Here is an 8,455-nt window from a genome sequence, read left to right on the forward strand (position 1 = left end):
GACTCTTAATTTCATCATTGAGCATTTATTAGGGACATCATGAGATCATACAACCATCATTAGTATAACTATGAGGATATGAATATGATCAAGATCATATAGGTATGTGGAAATTCAATCTAAGCATCAAAGACATGTAAGTCAAGATAACTACATGATTAGATTCCCTAAGTTTAATTTAGCAAGATTACACATGTATCAAGGCATAAGTGCCAGGATAAACTCCAAGTGCGGTCTTGCGAAACAGTCAAGGATGATACATTTGTAAGTCAAAATGTTGAATAGGTCAAGCATAAATGCTTACAACACTATAGACAAACAAAGTATACCCACAAGCAAAAATCAAGAAAACATGCCCCATGCCCCCAATCTTCTAGTCAATGACATCCTTGAAAGACTATTAGGGATGGAACATATAGTAAAGAAGTCATCATAGACATCACACAAAGTAGATAAAGATCAACATAGCTCAGTCGTTTAAGTTTTAAAGTGTGTGTGTGTAAGTCACTTGGCCATTTATTCAAGACTTTATTCTGATAGTGAGAAATATCGTGACATCGGAGACTGTAGCTAGACTATCTGAAAAGTGGTGAAAAACACTTGATGTCAAGGTGGGGGAAGTGTTGAGAAACACTATTTTGTGAGTTGTCAAAAAAACCCTAATGCACAAGAATACCTCAATAGGAAAAGTAGCTATTCCCTCGAGATGAGGACAAGAAACAGTTCCAAGTCAAGAAATGTGTAGTGAAATGGATGATAGAGACTGATAGACATAGGTGCGAGGGTTTCAAATAGCGCCTGTTTCTAGGTTTTCACCACTTGACATATTTTTTCAAGACTTTTTTCAATTTTTTTTTGTATTTTGGAATTTTTTGATTTTTTTTGGTGATACATCAAAGCACCTATTGCTAGGTTTTCACTAAGATGATCATTTTTTAGGACATTTTCTAATTTTTAGAATTTTTTTAAGGATCATATTTGATTTTTTTTGGAATTTTTTAGAAGGTTTTAGATATCACTAGTTCTCAAGCAAGATCACATCATTTTCTCCCAATGTCTAGCAAGGTATCGGATATGATGGAGTAACGAGCCAGTGGATAAGCAAAGATGGATGAAAAAGGAGTATGAAGCAAGTGAAAGTGATCCTCAAGGATTGACTCCTCAAGAGTACCCAAGCTAGGGAAAGAGGTGAAATAGTCATATGAAGCATGTTTTGGATAAGGAATGGAAGTAATAAGAAAGATAGCATGTAGGATAAGTGGTGAAGCCAACAAGTGCGATAGCATATAAGATAAGTGATGGAAGCTAATGAGTAAGATAGCATGAAAGCGTGCAGTCCAAAAGAGTAGCCATGTCAAGAGACCTATGAGAACCATGTTTCATTTATTATGATCAAGACCAAGGGGTCAACTAGATAGGATAGCGATGGGATAGAGAAATAAAAATAAATCTCAAGATGGAGGCTATGAGGGAATGAGAAAGCACAAATAGAGAATCTCATGGATAAGATAGCCAATATGCAAAGATAGCTCAACATTGTCAAGATCAAAGAGAGAAGAAGGGATAGATGGATGGTGGAAGAACTATGCATGATGCCTGTTTGCCAAGTTTTCATCATGGTACTTATCCAAGGTGTCACAAGAAGTAGTTTTCACCATGGGATGGATTTATACTCTTTACTTTTGCTACCAAGGTGCCACAAGAAGTGGTTTTCACCAAGGCACATTTTCAAATTTTTTCATTTTTTTTTTAATTTTTTATTTTTTGAATTTTGAGAAAGAGCTCAAGCATTTTGAATTTAGATAGTGCTCCTATAGGAAAAATAAGCCATGATAAGCCAAGACCATAGAAAGGTATGCTCAAAGATGTTGATAGGGTGATGAAAGGGAAATGGTAGTAGGAAGAATATATGGAGGATAAGAGTTCATCTATATAAAGGAGGTGTAAGCTTTAGAGGATTTCATGTGGGTAGCTAAAATATTGGACAAGATCAACATTGACACACACCTTGAAGGGTATTAGAACAATGGAGGAATCATGGATGAAATAGCTTGAGATTTAGATGTATGAGGTGGTAGAAAAGATTTGGAAAAAAGTGGAGTGGAAGGCTTTGGAATATTTTTAGGAAGATTTTTGGAAGAAGATGGAATGGAAGCCTTTGGAAGCTTGAATGTCAACTTTGAAGTATTTTCAATATTCAAGTCTTTTAAAAGAGACTTGGGAATCCACATAGCTTTAGATTTTCCTCGTTCTTTGGGTGCTTGAGAGTGCATTTCTTCAATGATGGATTTAGGAACCCACATTTTCTTTGATTTAGCTCTCTTAATAGTGGACCTTTGTAGTCTCTTTTGTGCATTTTCCTTCTTAGCATTCACATATCAATTAGATGGGACATAGTGATCTTCATTTTTCAATGGATTCTTATTTTTATTCTCACTTCCAAAGGAATTGGGATTTGTGGATGAATAAGGATGATATGACTGGTTTAGATGTATAGATGGGTGAAAAGTCATCAAGGATGAGTGTCTTTGTTGATCTTGAGGTATGATGGGAGAGCTAGGGAATGAGCTAGGAGTGAATGTAGGAGATGGAGGAACATAAGGCCCCAAAATGGATGGAAGGTTTGAAGGCTTTAGCTCTAATGGATGAGGACCAAGGATAGAACTAGGATATGCAAATGGATAGTGAGAAGGGATATCAACATCTTTAGAGTGAGCAACATGGTAAAAGCCATCAAAAGATTCATGATTAGCTTTGATAGGAACAACATTTTTAATAGAAGCACTTGAAGCTTGAGCATAATTTTGAAGTGGATGTGGAAAAGTAGAACATGAGGGGATCCTTTGATCTTGACAAGTAGCTTTGGATAGCATAGGAAGAGAACTTTTCTCATAATTTTTAGTAAGCTCAAGGGAGATAATGGAAGTGCTATCTTCATCATACTTAGGAGGTGGACAAGATATAGGATATGGAGGGGAAAAATCTTGAAAGAGATGAACGGGTGCTTGATCTTGATCTTTCTTGACATTTATAGCTTTTTCTTTTTGAGAGTCCTCTTGACATGGAGCCACTTCTAAGCACAAGGGAGAATGAAGAGTGAATGGAGTAGTGCTTGGATTAGGCTTAGTAGTGCATGAAGGTTGAGGATGTTTAGGATTAGTAGCATGGAAAAGGTTTGCAGGCAAGTGAAGGTTAGCTTGAGTTTCTTTTAGAGGAAGCCCTTGAGGATACACATAGTCTATGTGGAAAGCATTAGGTTCTTTATTTGATGGAGGCATGTTGAAAAGATTTGAAGTGTTGGGAGATGCATGAGTGTTGGAAGAAGTGGAAGATGTAATAGAGCTGCTACTAGACATAGGTTCATTAATTTAATCTTGCTCATGAAAAGTATCCTCGTCGCATGAATCATTAGAGGTATCAATAATTCCATTATCAATAAGATCTTGGATTTTATGTTTTAGCTCAATGCAATCTGAAGTAGCATGGTCATTAGATCAATGATAGGCACAATAGGTATCCAAGAATGGATTTCCATAGGAGCTAGACTTAGGCAACATGATGAGCTTGGTGTCAAGAAGTGTTCTCAAAATGTCATCATAAGAATTCCCCAAGGGAGTAATATTTCTCTCAAAAGTATGTCTAGAGTCCTTTGGTTGTTTCTCAAGTGAATAGAATGCATTCATGTCTTCATCATTATCTTCGTCAAAGATAGGTCCATCATGAAATTTTGGCATAGGCTCAAAGAAGGTATCACTTGCTTGTTCTCTAAAGAGGTCTTTAGATCTAGAAGATGAAGACATTTGATGTCTTGAAGTAGAGCATATAGACCTAGAAGAAGAGGATGACCTCAAAGAAGTGACTCACATGCATATAAAGACCTTAAGGAAGATTCATGTAACAATGTAATCTTCTCCTCCAACCTTTTCTCAAGTTTAGACTTCATTTCCATAATGCGCTTAGAGAGATGAAGGTAAGAAAGATCATTTGTCTCTTCTAGCTCTTTGTATTGTGCATATAGATCTTGAAACTCTTTAGTGACATGGAGGATATCATGATCATCAAGATTTGGTTGAAGTTTGGTAGCACAAGGTTTAGATCCCATAGTTTTAGATGCAAATCCAAGCATAAAAGAGCCTAGAAGATAACTTGATGTTGAAACTATAGGAGGTAGAGTGTTCACTTGCCAAGATAGTAGAGAGAGATTAAAGTGACTTGTCAAACAATATGTCCAAGAAACTTACGACATGAATGACTCAAGTCAATAGCTAGGCAAGATGCCCAAATAGCCAAATAGATAGAGCACTCGGTGGGTGCCAGAAATGTACACTCGAAAGTGTCCCACTCTAAACCCTTCTATCCAAACGATTCCATGAGTTTGGAATGATTGGATGTTGGCTTAGAGCTCCCTATCCATGGAGTGCAAGAGATTATATTTCAAGAATAAGAAGGCTCTCAGATGAGCCTTAGAGATACTCTTCTTTCTAGTAAACCATGCAATGGGAGTTTCCAAAGACAAGATGCAAGAATGCAAATGTCCCAAGGAGTTCCTCAAGGATGCAATGCAACTAAAGATTAAGCTAGCATGAACATGAAAAGTGCAGCTATTCTAAGCATGGATGAGAGTGTTACAATCCAATTATTAGACTATATGATTTAAGCTAAATGTAAAAATGAAAGTTAAGCTAAGCTAGAATGCCATGGATGAGAGAATGTAGACAAGAAAGAGAAGTTCTCCACAAAGCTCCAAAGAAACCTATTAGAAAACCTGCAGCTTTACAATATTCAAATGAGGGTTGGATGATTTGAGGGGGAAAGCTCTCTCCCTTTTAAAGTCATATGGACGGTAGAGATCAAGATGAAGATGGTGGATGATCAACGGTGGAATTTGAAAAGAGGAGTGATCCATGTGCACACACAAGTCAACCAATAGAATATAATTTGACTTGTCATATAAGACAAAAGTCACAAAGCCTTTTCTTTTAATTGCAAAATAGAAAAAGGACTTTATGTGTGCACTTTAAGTGGGTTAGAAGAATGGGTTGTTTTATTTAATTAAAAGGGGACATGTTCTTTTCATCAAATAATGAACTTAGGATAGCATAGTCAAACTATAGGTTATAATCAAATAAATTGATTATTAGCAATTTGGTCTAGGTAAATGATTAAATTAATTTAGCCAAAATGTTGAAAAGGGGGCTAATAGTCTAGATGACCATTTTTAGGTGATTACAACATTAAATCTTGGTGTCTTGTGTTCTTTTCTATGTGATCTGTTATTTTCTAATATTGGTTATATATTCATGTAATTGTTATTTCTGTCTGTGGTTTAATCCTAGCAAAACTAAAGTTAGCAATTGTCTTACCAACAAGTAGCAATTTTGACATCAATGAAAAATAATGATTGTTCCTATGATAGGTTTTAACAATCTCCTTCATTTTTATACTTCAACAATCTTCTTTTTCAACAATCTCCCTCTTTGGCATTGATGGAAAACCAATACCAACAATAATACCAAAAAGAAACTTAATACCTTTTATTGAAATCTCTTCCTCTATAAGTATGTGACCTTCCTCTATATAGAGTTATTAATTTCTTTGCAATCTCTCTTCTTCTTGAAATAAACTCTCTCTTCAAGACATTCAGTGTATACTCTTCCTTTTTTTTCTTTTTTTATAAAACTCTCCTCCCTCTTTCTTGGTAATGCTATATTTCTCCCTCTTTTACAAAAATGCAAAGGATTGTCATCTTTTCGATATCAACAATTCAAGTTCTCCCTTTTTCATCTTGCATGTGACTGTAAATCTTTTGTTTAAGCTCCTTCCTTACTTTAGGTAGTTCCTAAAGTAAGATCCACTGCATCAAGTTATAAAGTATGTCATTCAACTCAATTGATGTAGAGCACTACTCTTGCTTCTTAAGTAGCTTTGGATAGGGGTATCACCCCTAGCTTACCTCTAATATATTCATGTGCATCCTCAGGTAAAGCTTTTGTGAATATGTCAGCGATATGTTCCTTCATATTCACATATTTCATTCTCACTTCTTTTTCCTAAACCAATTCTCTCAAATAATAATATTTGATTGCAATGTGTTTTGTCTTTGTGTGCATCATAGGATTCTTAGATATGTTTATAGAACTTTTATTGTTACAGTAGATTACCACAAGTTCATTGATTTCTTCCTTTATTAATTTGAGTAACTATTTAACCCATACCACATTTGTGCAATTCACTGTAGTAGCCACATATTCAGCTTTAGTAGTAGATTGTAAAGATAATTATATTTCTTGCAGTCCAGGAAACCAATCTTTTTCCAAAGAAAAATGCTCCACCACTTGTACTTTTTTTGTCATCAATGCTTCTAGCCCAATCAGCATCTATATAGGCTCTCAATTCAAATGTGTCATTATTCTTGTAGTATAGACCATAGTCTTATGTACCTTTTAAATATCTCATAATCCTTTTAATAACCATTAAGTGATTCTCCTTAGGATTTGTAGAAAATCTTGCAACAATCCCAACAGCTAGTGCAATATCAGGTCTACTATGAACTACATATTGCAATTTTCTAATCATAGACCTATACAATGTTTGATTTTGTAAGAATTTGGTATAGCCCTAATACCATGTAAGAGTTTTCCTAAGGAAATAATTCAATGCCAAGATTAAGAAGCTTAGTAAATAGCACAAGAGAGACAAATAGTGATCAAATGAGAATCTCAATAATGATCAAAATGATAATGGGTATAAGATAATTGGATGAATACATTGTAGAAGTGCCTTGTTTATAAAGGCAATTGATATGACTAGGAGTCAATAAAGAGATAAGCATAACAATTAAGCACATGTCCACCAAGAGTGGATTATCCTCTATTGTGCATGAATATATGTGCAACAATGAGAGGATAAGAATGCAAAGGTGTATCTCATAAAGAGATGTAGTAGAAAACATGTGCTCAATTGGAGTGCAAACTACCATGTTATCTACATGACAACTCATTTGAATATACAAATTCCTAGGTGTCTACATGAAAACTCGTATGAATATACATTATCCTAAGTAAACTTAAGTAAAGTGTAAATAGTAAATACTTATTTACACCAACACCCCCCCCCCCCCCCCCCTTTAGCGCAACTTAGGGGAATTTACTTAAGCTCACAAAATCTAGATACGAATGCAAAATGGGTCCTAGCTAATAGGCCATGTTAGGTACCCATGTACAATATACAAGTACAAATAATATGCAATGCAATCTCTCATAAAGTGGAGAAAGAGGGAAAACCACATCGGAAAAACCCTCCCCAAAAAGAGAGAAGAGAAATAAAGTAAGATGCATGCATGGATGGAGTAATCAAGACCCCCCTATTATGATATACATCATGCATATACAATAGAGAATCTCTCCATAAGAATGAAATAAGTAGAAACAAAATCCCCCCTTAGTGAATGATCTCCTAATGATGAGTGCTTGAAGACAAAAGAGAATCCAATTCCTACAAACAACATTTCTACGTTTAGAAGAAGATACACCAAATAAAAATGCAACAAGGCTTCCCATTGTGGATAGGAAGATGGAAGGGGAATCCATATGAAGTATGTTGTCTTTGAAGTCTAAATATGTGTCACCATATCCTTGAATAATTAAGATGTCATGAACCAATCAAGATCAAGTCCAATAGAAGAAGGTGACAGACAAGGAACCAATGGCAACTACTCCATATAGGAATGTGGATCAAACTTCAAAGACCAAGATGCCTCCTCAAAATAAGAAGTAGGAGGACTAACAAAGAAGCCCCCACCCTCAATATAGAATCTGCACCCATGAAATATGCTCCTAGATCAACATAGAAGTTGCACCATGAAAACTTAATGATATTTCTCCCTTGAGGAAGAAATGGTAGCATGGGTGTACAAAAGAATCCTCCCTAATAAATAGGAAGAACTCTCATAATGTAATTTGTCTCAGGAAACTACATAGGAATCTACAACACATGAGTATGATCAACCATGTAATCTGATATCTCAAGTGAAGTTTGAGATTCATGTAAAACAATGTCCAAAGACTCAAATATCTTCTCTGAAGTGAAAGAGAGCTCCTACAAATGTTGTAAGAAAGTATCCACAATCATGTCAAACTTGAAAGAAAGATCAAGTAGAGAATCATGAGGGTTAGAGTGTTCCCTCACAACAACTAAAGAAGGATCATCATCAATAAAGAGAAGATGTATATCATCAATAGTGTCTCTTGTATCCTTAATGTAGGAGAACACAAGCAAACCTGCAATGTCTATCAAGAAGTCATCCCAAGGAACTGAGTGGAAGACAATGAATATCTTGTTACAATGAATCATGTGAATCCGTGACTATGTGAATACAAGCATCATCAAGAGAAACATTAGATGCAATATCAATAGGAGAATTAGTAGCTACAATTGAAGGTAAAAGATCTTTTGG

Source organism: Cupressus sempervirens, chromosome 2 (assembly GCF_028749045.1).
Source record: "Cupressus sempervirens isolate cs-2001-9-10 chromosome 2, ASM2874904v1, whole genome shotgun sequence".
Classification (NCBI taxonomy): domain Eukaryota; kingdom Viridiplantae; phylum Streptophyta; class Pinopsida; order Cupressales; family Cupressaceae; genus Cupressus; species Cupressus sempervirens.